We start from the raw sequence: 17,380 nt of genomic DNA, 5'->3' as shown, positions 1-17,380 counted from the left end.
GGCTAGGGTATAAGTGTGTGAGAGGTTGCTGGGGCAGGGCTATGGTATAAGTGTGTGTGGGGGAGTTGCTTGGTGCAGGACTAGGGTATACGTGTGTGTTGGAGATTGCTGGGGCAGGGCTATGGTATGTGTGTGTGTGGGATTGATGGGGCAGGGCTATGGTATAAGTGTGTGTGAGGTTGCAGAAGCAGGGCTAGGGTATAAGTGTGTGTGGGAGGTTGCTGGGGCAAGGCTATGGTATGTGTGTGTGTGAGAGGTTGCTGGGGCAAGGCTATGGAATAAGTGTGTGTGGGGGGAGTTGCTGGGTGCAGGGCTAGGGTATAAGTATGTGTTGGAGATTGCTGGGGCAGGGCAAGGGTATATGTGTGTGTGTGTGTGTGTGAGGTTGCAGATGCAGGGCTAGGGTATAAGTGTGTGAAAGGTTGCTGGGGCAGGGCTATGGTATAAGTGTGTGTGGGGGAGTTGCTTGGTGCAGGACTAGGGTATACGCGTGTGTTGGAGATTGCTGGGGCAGGGCTATGGTATATGTGTGTGTGAGATTGATGGGGCAGGGCTATGGTATAAGTGTGTGTGGGGGAGTTGCTTGGTGCAGGACTAGGGTATAAGTGTGTGTTGGAGATTGCTGGGGCAGGGCTATGGTATATGTGTGTGTGAGGTTGCTGGGGCAGGGCTATGGAATAAGTGTGTGGGGGGGAGTTGCTGGGTGCAGGGCTAGGGTATAAGTATGTGTTGGAGATTGCTGGGGCAGGAAAAGGGTATATGTGTGTGTGTGTGTGTGTGTGTGTGTGTGTGTGTGTGTGTGTGAGGTTGCAGATGCAGGACTAGGGTATAAGTGTGTGTGAGAGGTTGCTGGGGCAGGGCTGGGGTATATGTGTGTGTGATATTGCTGGGGCAGGGCTATGGTATAAGTGTGTGTGGGGGAGTTGCTTGGTGCAGGACTAGGGTATACGTGTGTGTTGGAGATTGCTGGGGCAGGGCTATGGTATGTGTGTGTGTGAGATTGATGGGGCAGGGCTATGGTATAAGTGTGTGTGAGGTTGCAGAAGCAGGGCTAGGGTATAAGTGTGTGTGGGAGGTTGCTGGGGCAAGGCTATGGTATGTGTGTGTGTGAGAGGTTGCTGGGGCAAGGCTATGGAATAAGTGTGTGTGGGGGGAGTTGCTGGGTGCAGGGCTAGGGTATAAGTATGTGTTGGAGATTGCTGGGGCAGGGCAAGGGTATATGTGTGTGTGTGTGTGTGAGGTTGCAGATGCAGGGCTAGGGTATAAGTGTGTGAAAGGTTGCTGGGGCAGGGCTATGGTATAAGTGTGTGTGGGGGAGTTGCTTGGTGCAGGACTAGGGTATACGCGTGTGTTGGAGATTGCTGGGGCAGGGCTATGGTATATGTGTGTGTGAGATTGATGGGGCAGGGCTATGGTATAAGTGTGTGTGGGGGAGTTGCTTGGTGCAGGACTAGGGTATAAGTGTGTGTTGGAGATTGCTGGGGCAGGGCTATGGTATATGTGTGTGTGAGGTTGCTGGGGCAGGGCTATGGAATAAGTGTGTGGGGGGGAGTTGCTGGGTGCAGGGCTAGGGTATAAGTATGTGTTGGAGATTGCTGGGGCAGGAAAAGGGTATGTGTGTGTGTGTGTGTGTGTGTGTGAGGTTGCAGATGCAGGACTAGGGTATAAGTGTGTGTGAGAGGTTGCTGGGGCAGGGCTGGGGTATATGTGTGTGTGATATTGCTGGGGCAGGGCTATGGTATAAGTGTGTGTGGGGGAGTTGCTTGGTGCAGGACTAGGGTATAAGTGTGTGTTGGAGATTGCTGGGGCAGGGCTATGGTATATGTGTGTGTGAGGTTGCTGGGGCAGGGCTAGGGTATAAGTGTGTGTGGGAGGTTGCTGGGTGCAGGTCTAGGGTATAAGTGTGTGTGAGGTTGCTGGGGCAGGGCTAGGGTATATGTGTGTGTGTGTGTGTGTGTGAGGTTGCTGGGTGCAGGGCTAGGGTATAAGTGTGTGTGGGAGGTCACTGAGGAAGGGCTAGGGTATATGTGTGTGGTGGGAGTTGATGGGTGCAGGACTAGGGTATAAGTGTGTGTGTGTCAGGGACGTGCAGGCAGGGGAGGCAGGGGAGGCAGTGCCTTTCCTATCATTCTTGATTAAAATAATACAAAGAAGATACTTATGACACATATTCTGTGTAGTGATGAGCGGGTTCGGTTTCCGAGAAACCGAACCCCCCCGAGCTTTACCTTTTTTACACGGGTCCGAGCAGACTCGGATCCTCCCGCCTTGCTCGGTTAACCCGAGCCCGCCCGAACGTCAACATCCCGCTGTCGGATTCTCGCGAGATTCGGATTCTATAAGCAGCCGCGCGTCGCCGCCATTTTCACATGTGCATTGGAGATGATAGGGAGAGGACGTGACTGGCGTCCTCTCCGTTTAGTAGAAGTCAGAAGACAGTTTATTTCATTTGATTGCTTGTGCTAGTTTATTACTATAATTGTGGGGAGGATTGGGGAGCAGCTGTTAGGAGGAGTACAGTGCAGAGTTTAGTTTTTATCCGTTCTCTGCCTGAAAAAAACGCTCCATACCATATCTGTGCTCAGTGTGTTGCATGATATATCTGTGCTGAGTGCTCACACTGCTTAATTGTGGGGACTGGGGAGCAGCTATAGCAGGAGTACAGTGCAGAGTTTTGCTGACAGTGACCACCAGTATACGTTTGTCTGCCTGAAAAACACTCCATATCTGTGCTCACAGTGTGCTGCTTTATTGTGGGGACTGGGGACCACCAGTATAATTAATATTATATATAGGAGGAGTACAGTGCAGAGTGCACTGCTGTACCTACCTCTGTGTCGTCATCCATTAAGTATACTATCCATCTACATTCCTATACCTGTGGTGCATTTTAGTTTAGCAGTTTGCTGACAGTGTCCACCAGGTCCAGTATACTATATATAGCAGTACGGTAGGCCACTGCTGTACCTACCTCTGTGTCGTCACTCGTCATCCATTAAGTATACTATCCATCCATCTACATTGTATACCTGTGGTGCCTTTTTTTAGACTAGTTTAGCAGTTTGCTGACAGTGTCCACCAGGTCCAGTATACTGTATATAGCAGTACGGTAGGCCACTGCTGTGTACCTACCTCTGTGTCGTCACTCGTCATCCATAAAGTATACTAGTATCCATCCATCTACATTGTATACCTGTGGTGCCTTTTTTTTAGACTAGTTTAGCAGTTTGCTGACAGTGTCCACCAGGTCTAGTATACTGTATATAGCAGTACGGTAGGCCACTGCTGTGTACCTACCTCTGTGTCATCACTCGTCATCCATAAAGTATACTAGTATCCATCCATCTACATTGTATACCTGTGGTGCCTTTTTTTTAGACTAGTTTAGCAGTTTGCTGACAGTGTCCACCAGGTCCAGTATACTGTATATAGCAGTACGGTAGGCCACTGCTGTGTACCTACCTCTGTGTCATCACTCGTCATCCATAAAGTATACTAGTATCCATCCATCTACATTGTATACCTGTGGTGCCTTTTTTTTAGACTAGTTTATCAGTTTGCTGACAGTGTCCACCAGGTCCAGTATACTGTATATAGCAGTACGGTAAGCCACTGCTGTGTACCTATCTCTGTGTCATCACTCGTCATCCATAAAGTATACTAGTATCCATCCATCTACATTGTATACCTGTGGTGCCTTTTTTTTAGACTAGTTTAGCAGTTTGCTGACAGTGTCCACCAGGTCCAGTATACTGTATATAGCAGTACGGTAGGCCACTGCTGTATACTTACCTCTGTGTCGTCACTCGTCATCCATAAAGTATACTAGTATCCATCCATCTACATTGTATACCTGTGGTGCCTTTTTTTAGACTAGTTTAGCAGTTTGCTGACAGTGTCCACCAGTTCCAGTATACTGTATATAGCAGTACGGTAGGCCACTGCTGTGTACCTACCTCTGTGTCGTCACTCGTCATCCATAAAGTATACTAGTATCCATCCATCTACATTGTATACCTGTGGTGCCTTTTTTTTAGACTAGTTTAGCAGTTTGCTGACAGTGTTCACCAGGTCCAGTATGCTGTATATAGCAGTACGGTAGGCCACTGCTGTGTACCTACCTATGTGTCATCACTCGTCATCCATAAAGTATACTAGTATCCATCCATCTACATTGTATACCTGTGGTGCCTTTTTTTTAGACTAGTTTAGCAGTTTGCTGACAGTGTCCACCAGGTCCAGTATACTGTATATTGCAGTACGGTAGGCCACTGCTGTGTACCTACCTCTGTGTCGTCACTCGTCATCCATAAAGTATACTAGTATCCATCCATCTACATTGTATACCTGTGGTGCCTTTTTTTAGACTAGTTTAGCAGTTTGCTGACAGTATCCACCAGGTCCAGTATACTGTATATAGCAGTACGGTAGGCCACTGCTGTGTACCTACCTCTGTGTCGTCACTCGTCATCCATAAAGTATACTAGTATCCATCCATCTACATTGTATAGCTGTGGTGCCTTTTTTTTAGACTAGTTTAGCAGTTTGCTGACAGTGTCCACCAGGTCCAGTATACTGTATATAGCAGTACGGTAGGCCACTGCTGTGTACCTACCTCTGTGTCGTCACTCGTCATCCATTAAGTATACTAGTATCCATGCATCTACATTGTATACCTATGGTGCCTTTTAGTTGTGCGCAGTAAATATAGTAGTAGGCCATTGCTATTGATACTGGCATATAATTCCACACATTAAAAAATGGAGAACAAAAATGTGGAGGTTAAAGGGAAAGATCAAGATCCACTTCCACCTCGTGCTGAAGCTGCTGCCACTAGTCACTGCCGAGACGATGAAATGCCATCAACGTCGTCTGCCAAGGCCGATGCCCAATGTCATAGTAGAGAGCATGTAAAATCCAAAACACAAAAGTTCAGTAAAATTACCCAAAAATCAAAATTAAAAGCGTCTGAGGAGAAGTGTAAACTTGCCAATATGCCATTTACGACACGGAGTGGCAAGGAACGGCTGAGGCCCTGGCCTATGTTCATGGCTAGTGGTTCAGCTTCAAATGAGGATGGAAACACTCATCCTCTCGCTAGAAAAGAGAAAAGACTTAAGCTGGCAAAAGCACAGCAAAGAACTGTGCGTTCTTCAAAATCACAAATCCCCAAGGAGAGTCCAATTGTGTCGGTTGCGATGCCTGACCTTCCCAACACTGGACGGGAAGAGCTTGCGCCTTCCACCATTTGCACGCCCCCTGCAAGTGCTGGAAGGAGCACCCGCAGTCCAGTTCCTGATAGTCAAATTGAAGATGTCACTGTTGAAGTACACCAGGATGAGGATATGGGTGTTGCTGGTGCTTGGGAGGAAATTGACAAGGAGGATTCTGATGGTGAGGTGGTTTGTTTAAGTCAGGCACTCGGGGAGACACCTGTTGTCTGTGGGAGGAATATGGCCCTTGACAGGCCTGGTCAAAATACAGAAAAAAACAGCTCTTCGGTGTGGAATTATTTCAACACAAATGCGGACAACAGGTGTCAAGCCGTGTGTTGCCTTTGTCAAGCTGTAATAAGTAGGGGTAAGGACGTTAACCACCTCGGAACATCCTCCCTTATACGTCACCTGCAGCGCATTCATCATAAGTCAGTGACAAGTTCAAAAACTTTGGGTGACAGCGGAAGCAGTCCACTGACCAGTAAATCCCTTCCTCTTGTAACCAAGCTCCTGCAAACCACACCACCAACTCCCTCAGTGTCAATTTCCTCCTTACCCAGGAAAGCCAATAGTCCTGCAGGCCATGTCACTGGCAAGTCTGACGAGTCCTCTCCTGCCTGGGATTCCTCCGATGCATCCTTGAGTGTAACGCCTACTGCTGCTGGCGCTGCTGTTGTTGCTGCTGGGAGTCGATCGTCATCCCAGAGGGGAAGTCGGAAGACCACTTGTACTACTTCCAGTAAGCAATTGACTGTCCAACAGTCCTTTGCGAGGAAGATGAAATATCACAGCAGTCATCCTGCTGCAAAGCGGATCACTGAGGCCTTGGCAGCCTGGGCGGTGAGAAACGTGGTTCCGGTATCCATCGTTAATTTAGAGCCAACTAGAGACTTGATTGAGGTACTGTGTCCCCGGTACAAAATACCATCTAGGTTCCATTTCTCTAGGCAGGCGATACCGAAAATGTACACAGACCTCAGAAAAAGACTCACCAGTGTCCTAAAAAATGCAGTTGTACCCAATGTCCACTTAACCACGGACATGTGGACAAGTGGAGCAGGGTAGACTCAGGACTATATGACTGTGACAGCCCACTGGGTAGATGTATTACCTCCCGCAGCAAGAACAGCAGCGGCGGCACCAGTAGCAGCATCTCGCAAACGCCAACTCGTTCCTAGGCAGGCTACACTTTGTATCACCGCTTTCCAGAATAGCCACACAGCTGAAAACCTCTTACGGAACTGAGGAAGATCATCGCAGAATGGCTTACCCCAATTGGACTCTCCTGGGGATTTGTGACATCGGACAACGCCAGCAATATTGTGCGTGCATTACATCTAGGCAAATTCCATCACGTCCCATGTTTTGCACATACCTTGAATTTGGTGGTGCAGAATTATTTAAAAAACGACAGGGGCGTGCAAGAGATGCTGTCGGTGGCCCGAAGAATTGCGGGCCACTTTCGGCGTTCAGGCACCGCGTACCGAAGACTGGAGCACCACCAAACTTTCCTGAACCTGCCCTGCCATCATCTGAAGCAAGAGGTGGTAACGAGGTGGAATTCAACCCTCTATATGCTTCAGAGGATGGAGGAGCAGCAAAAGGCCATTCAAGCCTATACATCTGGCCACGATATAGGCAAAGGAGGTGGAATGCACCTGACCCAAGCGCAGTGGAGAATGATTTCAACGTTGTGCAAGGTTCTGCAACCCTTTGAACTTGCCACACGTGAAGTCAGTTCAGACACTGCCAGCCTGAGTCAGGTCATTCCCCTCATCAGGCTTTTGCAGAAGAAGCTGGAGACATTGAAGGAGGAGCTAAAACAGAGCGATTCCGCTAGGCATGTGGGACTTGTGGATGGAGCCCTTAATTCGCTTAACCAGGATTCACGGGTGGTCAATCTGTTGAAATCAGAGCACTACATTTTGGCCACCGTGCTCGATCCTAGATTTAAAACCTACATTGTATCTCTCTTTCCGGCAGACACAAGTCTGCAGAGGTTCAAAGACCTGCTGGTGAGAAAATTGTCAAGTCAAGCGGAACGTGACCCGTCACCATCTCCTCCTTCACATTCTCCCGCAACTGGGGGTGCGAGGAAAAGGCTAAGAATTCCGAGCCCACCCGTTGGCGGTGATAAGGGCAGTCTGGAGCGAGTGCTGACATCTGGTCCGGACTGAAGGACCTGCCAACGATTACTGACATGTCGTCTACTGTCACTGCATATGATTCTCTCACCATTGAAAGAATGGTGGAGGATTATATGAGTGACCGCATCCAAGTAGGCATGTCAGACAGTCCGTACGTATACTGGCAGGAAAAAGAGGCAATTTGGAGGCCCTTGCACAAACTGGCTTTATTCTACCTAAGTTGCCCTCCCTCCAGTGTGTACTCCGAAAGAGTGTTTAGTGCAGCCGCTCACCTCGTCAGCAATCGGCGTACAAGGTTACTTCCAGAAAATGTGGAGAAGATGATGTTCATTAAAATGAATTATAATCAATTCCTCCGTGGAGACATTCACCAGCAGCAATTGCCTCCAGAAAGTACACGGGGACCTGAGATGGTGGATTCCAGTGGGGACGAATTAATAATCTGTGAGGAGGGGGATGTACACAGTGAAAGGGGTGAGGAATCGGAGGATGATGATGAGATGGACATCCTGCCTCTGTAGGGCCAGTTTGTGCAAGTAGAGATTGATTGCTTCTTTTTTGGTGGGGGCCCAAACCAACCAGTCATTTCAGTCACAGTCGTGTGGCAGACCCTGTCGCTGAAATGATGGGTTCGTTAAAGTGTGCATGTCCTGTTTATACAACATAAGGGTGGGTGGGAGGGCCCAAGGACAATTCCATCTTGCACCTCTTTTTTTCTTTCATTTTTCTTGGCATCATGTGCTGTTTGGGGACAATTTTTTGGAAGGGCCATCCTGTCTTGGTTGACACTGCAGTGCCACTCCTAGATGGGCCAGGTGTTTGTGTCGGCCACTTGTGTCGCTTAGCTTAGTCACACAGCCACCTTGGTGCGCCTCTTTTTTTCTTTGCATCATGTGCTGTTTGGGGAGTATTTTTTTGAAGGGCCATCCTGCCTGACACTGCAGTGCCACTCCTAGATGGGCCAGGTGTTTGTGTCGGCCACTTGGGTCGCTTAGCTTAGTCACACAGCTACCTCATTGCGCCTCTTATTTTCTTTGCATCATGTGCTGTTTGGGGAGTATTTTTTGGAAGGGCCATCCTGCCTGACACTGCAGTGTCACTCCTAGATGGGCCAGGTGTTTGTGTCGGCCACTTGGGTCGCTTAGCTTAGTCACACAGCTACCTCATTGCGCCTCTTTTTTTCTTTGCATCATGTGCTGTTTGGGGAGTATTTTTTGGAAGGGCCATCCTGCCTGACACTGCAGTGCCACTCCTAGATGGGCCAGGTGTTTGTGTCGGCCACTTGTGTCGCTTAGCTTAGTCACACAGCCACCTTGGTGCGCCTCTTTTTTTCTTTGCATCATGTGCTGTTTGGGGAGTATTTTTTGGAAGGGCCATCCTGTCTTGATTGACACTGCAGTGCCACTCCTAGATGGGCCAGGTGTTTGTGTCGGCCACTTGTGTCGCTTAGCTTAGTCACACAGCCACCTTGGTGCGCCCCTTTTTTTCTTTGCATCATGTGCTGTTTGGGGAGTATTTTTTGGAAGGGCCATCCTGGCTGACACTGCAGTGCCACTCCTAGATGGGTCAGGTGTTTGTGTCGGCCACTTGGGTCGCTTAGCTTAGTCACACAGCTACCTCATTGCGCCTCTTTTTTTCTTTGTATCATGTGCTGTTTGGGGACTATTTTTTTGAAGTGCCATCCTGTCTGACACTGCAGTGCCACTCCTAGAAGGGCCAGGTGTTTGTGTCGGCCACTTGGGTCGCTTAGCTTAGTCACACAGCGACCTTGGTGCGCCTCTTTTTTTTCTTTGCATCATGTGCTGTTTGGGGAGTATTTTTTGGAAGGGCCATCCTGTCTTGATTGACACTGCAGTGCCACTCCTAGATGGGCCAGGTGTTTGTGTCGGCCACTTGGGTCGCTTAGCTTAGCCATCCAGCGACCTCGGGGCAAATTTTAGGACTAAAAATAATATTGTGAGGTGTGAGGTGTTCAGAATAGACTGAAAATGAGTGGAAATTATGGTTATTGAGGTTAATAATACTATGGGATCAAAATGACCCCCAAATTCTATGATTTAAGCTGTTTTTGAGGGTTTTTTGAAAAAAACACCCGAATCCAAAACACACCCGAATCCGACAAAAAATTTTCGGTAAGGTTTTGCCAAAACGCGTCCGAATCCAAAACACGGCCGCGGAACCGAACCCAAAACCAAAACACAAAACCCGAAAAATTTCCGGTGCACATCACTAACTCTGTGTCATAAGTATATTTTTTATATTATGTAACATTTTTTAGATTGTAAATGGCTGTTTAAATACATTTGTGCGACACCGAGAATGGTGCCTCCCGCTGTGCATTGTAATCGGCCGTAAGCAGGGGACGGGGCCAAGCAAAGGGCTGTAAAATCTCATTGAAAAAAGTAATAGAAGCGGTACCTGCCCAAGTGCCGCAGAAAAGCAGGGATGTGCTTTCAGCCTATCTGAAAGCACGCTCCTGTCACTGTGATTGGTCACTGGACAGCAGCTGCAGCACTGACAGTGACTGCATCAGGCTGTCACTGGCAGTGCTGTACGGGGCAAAGGACGTGCATAGCAGTGGCAGCGTCTGAGTGCGGCTCTCCCCTCTCCTTCGTCTTCCGCCAGTTCCGTCCTCCCAGGCAGCAGCATAACCAGGTCGGGGACACTCTCTCTCTCTCTCTGCGGCTCTCCCCTCTCCTTCGTGTTCCGCCAGCTCCTTCCTACCAGGCAGCAGCATAACTCTCTGCGGCTCTCCCCTCTTCTTCGTGTTCCGCCGGCTCTTTCCTCCCAGTCAGCAGCATAGCCAGTTCTCTCTCTCTATCTCTATAACTCTCTCTCTCTCTCTCTCTCCTTTTCCCCTCCTGTGGACTAGAACGAAGTTTGTAAATATAATTTTCATTTTTACAGGTACCCCTATTGGATGTTACATGGACAAGTGGACGTGATCTGCATGGGATGTAGGTAAGTAATCTCTCTCTCATTTTTACAGATACCCCTATTGGATTCTACATGGACAAGTGGACGTGACCGGCATGGGATGTAGTTAATTATGTGTGAGTGTGTAAGTGTGTTTTAATAAATTTTTACTTTCACGGTGTATGTGTTGTGTTTTAATTTGGGTATTTTTGTTGTTGTAGAACTACAGGTACCAGTGAGCCCATTATTTCCCCGCATGCTAGTACTTGAGGTTCTCCAAGTATCAGCAAGCGGGGGAGGCTTGCTGGGCCTTGTAGTTCCACAACAACAAAAAATAAAATTCATTTGTTTGATACACTTATGGCTATCACGCATTTTTTTTTTAATTTTTTAACCCATTCAGACCCTTTTCCATTAAGTTAATTGAAGCCCTGGACAGCAAAATTGCATTCATGTCCTCCTCCCACTCCCTTCCCAGTCCCAAACACTAATTTTTATTTTTTCTATAAAAATGTACAATATATCACAAGTATGATGAGCAGGCAGGCAGAGGGCACTGGCGGCATCGGACTGAGATGCAAATTAGTGACGGAGGGCTGGGTCAGTTGATGGTGGGAGAGTTTGTAAGCCATTGGCAGTGGCAGCGGGCATCGGCTCAGGGGCAGTAGCGGGCATTGGCTCGGCGGCGGTAGGGGTCATTGGCAGGATTCGGCGGACATTATGGCTGTAGTGCCTCACCAGCCACTGACCTCACCACATGCCACTGGTGTGTGTGTGTGAGGTTGCTGGGACAGGGCTAGGGTATATGTGTGTGGGGGAGGTTGCTGGGGCAGGGCTAGTGTATAAGTGTGTTTGAGAGGTTGCTGGGGCAGGGCTAGGTTATAAGTGTGTGTGGGAGGTTGCTGGGGCAGGGCCAGGGTATATGTGTGTGTGTGAGTTTGCTGGGGAAGGACTAGGGTGTGTGTGTGTGTGTGTGTGAGGTTGCTGGGTGCAGGGCTAGGGTATAAGTGTGTGTGGGAGGTTGCTGGGGCAGGGCTAGGGTATATATGTGTGGGGGGAGTTGCTGGGTGCAAGGCTAGGGCATAAGTGTGTGTGGGAGGTTGCTGGGGCAGGGCTAGGGTATGGGTGTGTGTGTGTGTGTGTGTGTGTGTGTGTGTGTGTGTGTGTGTGAGGTTGCTGGGTGCAGGGCTAGGGTATAAGTGTGTGTGGGAGGTTGCTGGGGCAGGGCTAGGGTATATGTGTGTGTGTGGGGATTTGCTGGATGCAGGGCTAGGGTTTAAGTGTGTGTGGGAGGTTGCTGGGGCAGGGCTATAGTATAAGTGTGTGTGGGAGATTGCTGCAGCAGGGCTATGGCATAAATGTGTATTGTTGCTGGGTGTAGGATAAGATAATATAAGAATAATTTATTGTCACTATAGCATGAACATGTATAGTGAAATTACATACAGTTCTCATGTCATAAATACACCAAAACTAAAATTAACAAAACTGAGAGGCTAGGGTATAAGTGTGTGGGGGAGGTTGCTGTGGTAGTGCTAGGGTATATATGTGTGGGAGGTTGCTGGGGCAGGGCTAGGGTATAAGTATGGGTGGGGGGAGTTGCTGGGTGGAGGGCTAGGATATAAGTGTGTGTGGGAGGTTGCTTGGTGCAGGGCTAGAGTATAAGTATGTTTGGGAGGTTGCTGGGTGCAGGGCTAGGGTATGAGTGTGTGTGATGGAGGTTACTGGATACAGGGCTAGGATATATGTGTGTGGGGGGAATTTCTGGAGCAGGGCTAGGGTATATGTGTGTGGGGGAGGTTGCTGGGTGCAGGGTTGGTGTACATGTGTGTAAGAGGTGGCTGTGCCATATGTTTCATTCTGAGGTGGCTTTGACATGTGTGTGCTGGGTGCAGGGCTGGTGTACATGTCTGTGAGAGGTTGCTGCAGATGCGGATTACCCGCTAATAAACCAAAAGCACCCACCTAGGGTATTTTGTCATTACTTGTTAGTACATACATTTCAGGTTAATCTCAATAGCTTATATGGGGCCTAATTCAGACCTGATCGCTGTGCTGTAAATTACATTGTCCTGTGATCAGATACTCGCCACCCAGGGTGAGTGAAAACTTGCCCCGTGCAAGTGTGCGAATGAATGTGTACGCTGTGTGAAAATTCCCTTCAGTCAGCACAGGGCCATCTTAACAGCAATGTAGGCCCCTGGGCACAGCAATGCACTGGGGCCCCTACCCATGCTCCAGTGGTAGGGGTGAGGGGAGCTATCAGCAGCAGCTTTGATGTCCCGCAGGCGGTAGGGGGTGTTCTATGTTCTGCTCAGCATGTAGGACCTGGAGCAGTAATTTCTGCTAATTACTCCTTTATTGCACAGATGGGGCGGGAGGGAGAACACTAAACTGTAGAAGGGGGCAGTGGGCTGAATGAAGGGGCCCTGCTACATGACTTCCAGGGTGGTATGGGGTGTTTAATACGTAGGTGAGGGGTGGAAAGTGGAGTGGGCTTAATATTCATAATTTTCTGGTGGGAGAGCAGCTTGCTTGACCACAGATATCTCCAGTTCCTGGATATATATTTCTTAGCTTTGAAACGGATAAAAAAAACTAGAGAGTCCCACCTTTCAAAAGGTACTGGGGACTTGGGGATCAGAGTTCAGGAGCCAAAGCAATCCACCAACAAAAATATAAAACTGCATATTAGGCGTGTGGAGCTGGAGCAAGGACCAGCTGCTTGAAAGCTGAGATCTCTGGTTCTGGCAATAGTAAAGACAAGCTGCCAGTGTCCACTAAAAGGGGAGAGTTCCAGCTTTTGGAGTATACCCTCAGAAAACCTCAAAGTAAGACAGAACCCGAGATATCTGGCAGGGAAGAGCAATTAATAGGCTTGGATGGGGACCACTGCTTTGAAGTCCGATATCTCTGGTTCCCCAAGGCCGATTTTCAAAAATCTTGTACCCCTGGAAAGAGGGGACCCTCAGCTATCAGCCTGGAACCCTTATACTCCTGGGGCCCTTGGGTAAGTGCCCATTGAGCCAATACAAAAAGACAGTCCTGAGTCAGCAGACAGCTGCCAATCCGCTCGCAGCTTACTCACCATCAAATTATTTTTCCACTGTGTGCAGTCTGTGCATAGCCCAGGACTTACTCCTCCAGTGTGAAGAAATCAGGCTGATCGGGACCGGACCTGACGTCACACACCTGCCCTGAAAACGCATGGGAACGGCTGCGTTTTTACTGACACTTACAGAAAACGGTCAGTTACCACCCACAAATGGCCTCTTCCTGTCAATCACCTTGCAAACGACCATACTATCAAAATTCTCACATCATCCTGACGCTGCTGTCCGTTGTGCATACGCTTGTGCAGTAGTTCGATAATCGCCCGCTGTGTGAAAAGGCACAGCAGCGATAAGGTCTGAATCAGGTCCATAGTTGTTGATATAGGTGTCCAGTTTATATATGTTTGTAGTCTTACAGGGTGGTGCATTTTTCACTGCTCTGCATTTCTGATTTATGTCTTGTTGTCAAACTTTATTTTACAGTAGGTGGTATACGGTTCTATTATATATGTATTATTTTCATAATTATTTATGTAGCTATTTTTCACATGTGGCTATATTGATACTTTATTAGGGCCCTACATGAGTGTTCCCTGAGGAACAATTCAATTCAGAAACATTGGAATGCATTTTTTGAATGCTGGCTCATCAATTTGAAGTTCCCAGAGTGCCAATGCCGATTGTGAGATTTGTTTTATTCTTTATTATATAAGAGCAGCTGGACAAGTACAATAATTTGGTGGAGTGCCGCACGTTAGTGATATTGCAGTGAGCCGGCACGTCAGACTACTTATTTTTCAATGTGTGTCGGTACCCTTGTGACTTAACATGCCAGGAAGACACAAACCCCTCAGGGTAAGGCAGGAAGCTGCACTTAGGGGTCTATTCATGCAGCAGTGAAAAGAGTGGGGAAACAGACCAGTGGAGAAGTTGCTCATGGCAACCAATCAGCATCTCCCTTACATTTTCCTTCAAAGCTGATTGGTTGCCATAGGCAACTTCTCCACTAGTCCTTTTCTCCACTCTTTTCATTGCTTCATGAATAGTCCCCTTAGTACTTTAGTTTTCGTTTGTCGCTGCAGGACACACCCCTGAGTGGCAATAGAAACACCCATAGGTGGAGCTAGATGTGTCTAGTCACACACCCTCAACGACGCACTGCACGCGTGTAGTATAACACCACCTGCAGTCTCCCTGAAACTAGTTTTCAAAGATAGGCAAGTATGAGTTCATATATCTTGTCACATAAAACATGCCATAATAACTCCATCCAGCTCACTGGCATTGATACAAATATATTTAGAACTTTAAAGCTGTCTTTATAATGTCAGCAGAGTAAGTGTGGAGTAAAGAGTAACCTGTCTCTAATATATATTCTGCAACACCAATAGTGCAGGGGTAAATGTTCTATGCTGTTTATAAGCTGTAGTATAAGTCTGTCACAATGGAGTAATCCTCTCCTGATGTGGTTTTCAGTCAGCCTCTTAGTGTCCAGCACTTCTGGCAGCTCAAAGCTGCTGCCCCATATGCACTCATCGGGTGTGATTGGTGTGGTAGGTGGGTACTATGGATATAACGCTTCCTGCTGTCCTTTCCACTGGCATGGTCACCAATTGAAGGGAGCCACGGTCTCTCTCTCACCAGACAGGTCCAGCAGTACCACAGCAGCTGCTAATCAATGAATGCTGGCTCCTGCACTCTCCATTTAGCAGCAGCTCTCAGCAGTAATGGCAGCTCTCCATGGTAACGGCACCCTGCAGCGTCCTCACAGCCCCAGCCCCAGCAGTAACTGTTCCATATCCTTCTTCTCCTGAGGTAAGGTCTAGGGTGGCCATCGACCATCGATGATTTGAAATAATCGATGGTTGATGACCGATGTCGAATACTTTTCCCGTCAATGTGGGAGAACCAGATGGTTTCCCGCCATCGATGGTTCACTGCTACTGAATAGTTGTTTTTATTTATCTCAGTGTCAGGGCACGGAGCTTAGCCCCGCACCTGACACCCACAAAGCTGTGCCCCCGGGCTCTGATAGGCTCGCATTTCATTATACAGAAATGCAGGGGTGACCATCGATGGGTAAAACCATCAATGGATACCTTCCAGATGGGTTTACACCATCAAGGTTATCCATCAATGACACCACCAATGCCCATCCCTAGTAAGGTCCCTCTTGTCCCTCCCCTATCATCTCCACTCCTTTCTCAGCTGCCACCCACAGCAGGCTCCTCCCCCTGCTCAGGGCTCATGCCAGTTATTTCTAGCAGCACAGGGGTTTTCTAGAAAAGTCTCTGTTCATGCCACCATAATCATGTACATTCCATGTGTGGGCTGGCTCCAGTGCAGAATTACTTATTTATAACAGCTGGCATTATGAAATAACATTGTTTGATACATTACACTATATTTCACCTCTCTACATAACAAGCAAGATATTATAATATATAAAATATTTATATATAACAGCCTATATAGGAATTGCAATGAGGATTAAAGGGGAGGGTTAGGAAATACCTATCAAGTAAAATTCCATGTGGGAATATATACGTGATTGATTGTAAATAACCGTATGGGGTCTGCTATTATTAAGTGTATGTAGTATAAATATTAATGACCAAAAAAGGAGGGAAAGAGATGAGAGGGCTAGGGTAATGAGTGGGATCATATGGTGCTTGATGTATATTGGGATAATGACTACAGATTAGTGCGATCCAATGGTAAAATGATAGTAAATGTTGGTTGTGTAAAAAGTTGTATGGTGGTGGATATGGTGACAGTAATATAGGTGTATTAGAGATATTGCCAGGATAGGTGCTATCCGATCCAAGTACTAATCTGACACAATATTGGAGACTGTAAATGATAGTGTAATTGAGATGATCCTCAAATTAGATTGCTGTAAGTGATATAGTAGATATTATTATTATTATTATTATTATTTTTATTAATGAGGTAAATTAAAAATTGGTAGGTTTGTCCCTTCCAAGTACTATGCAAGTACCAACACTGAGGAATGTAAGGCTAGTATAATTAGGATGATTTGCAGTCTGTAAATGCACACTGTAATTTATGCTTTAATTCTGTCCTCTCAGACTGTCTTATTTGCACTGCAGATGCAGCAAAACACCACTCAATCTGTACCAGAGAGGCCAGGTTTTTTTTATGACTGTAAACAAATGTTAGTGATTTAGGGCGTAGCTGCCATAGGTGCAGGCAGTGCAGCTGCTGTGGGGCCCAGAGCTGAGAGGGGCCCACCTTCCCTGTCATAGTTACATGTGTTATATACATTTTTCGCCATTGAATGGTACATAGGGGTCCTTTCAAACTTTTTCCTTGGAGCCTGCAATATATCTAGGTATGCCCCTGGACCTGCTCATTGTAGTGTGATATAAAATGAACTGAAGGGCATTTTAATGTTATATAATATGAACCGGGGCGTTGTAATGTGGCACAATATGAACACTGAGCATTACAGTATATCTCATAATGTGAATTGGGGGTACTGTGCGGCATAATGTGTACTGGCAGCTCTGAAATGTGACATACTGTAGGGTGGACTTAAGCACTACTACGACACATAAAAGAAACTAGGGCACTACTATGGGGCATAACATTAAATAATGCTCGACTATGGTTCAGAAAATGAACTAGGGCACTATTATAGGGCATACAATTAACAACTGCTGCAGAGAAGTGTCTCTCTAGAAGATTTGGGACGGGGGCCCCTTCAAAATGTTGCTATGGGGCCCACAAAGTTCTGGCTACGCACCTGTTAGTGATACAAATGGTAATTATGATAACAAGAAACATATAGTCATGTTGGTGATACATATAGTACTATAGGAAGGAACAAATTATGGGGGAAAATGGTGTTATTATAAGTGGGTGTATTACAGGGAAAGATAAATCTTCCATGAAACAGTAAGTTTAAAATTTACATAAGTAACTTCTACCTTTTTGCTCATCGTCATCTAATTCATTTTGTGATGTGTTAAAAAAAATCCCTCCAATCAAATAAAAATATGTATTTGGTTTAGCATAATTGGTC

The 17,380-nt window shown here is 47.1% G+C and overlaps 1 long non-coding RNA gene across 1 annotated transcript in view; it reads left to right on the top strand.

Annotated features, from left to right (window-relative positions):
* The window catches only part of LOC135051189 (uncharacterized), a 78,190-nt gene that overhangs the window by 51,991 nt on the left and 8,819 nt on the right, over positions 1-17,380 (top strand). Inside the window, exon 2 of the long non-coding RNA XR_010242106.1 lies at positions 10,271-10,324. This is a non-coding gene — a long non-coding RNA (uncharacterized LOC135051189). The remainder of the gene's footprint in view (positions 1-10,270; positions 10,325-17,380) is intronic.

This window comes from Pseudophryne corroboree, chromosome 2 (assembly GCF_028390025.1).
Source record: "Pseudophryne corroboree isolate aPseCor3 chromosome 2, aPseCor3.hap2, whole genome shotgun sequence".
NCBI lineage: Eukaryota > Metazoa > Chordata > Amphibia > Anura > Myobatrachidae > Pseudophryne > Pseudophryne corroboree.
This window is presented reverse-complemented; position numbering and strand designations above follow the sequence as displayed.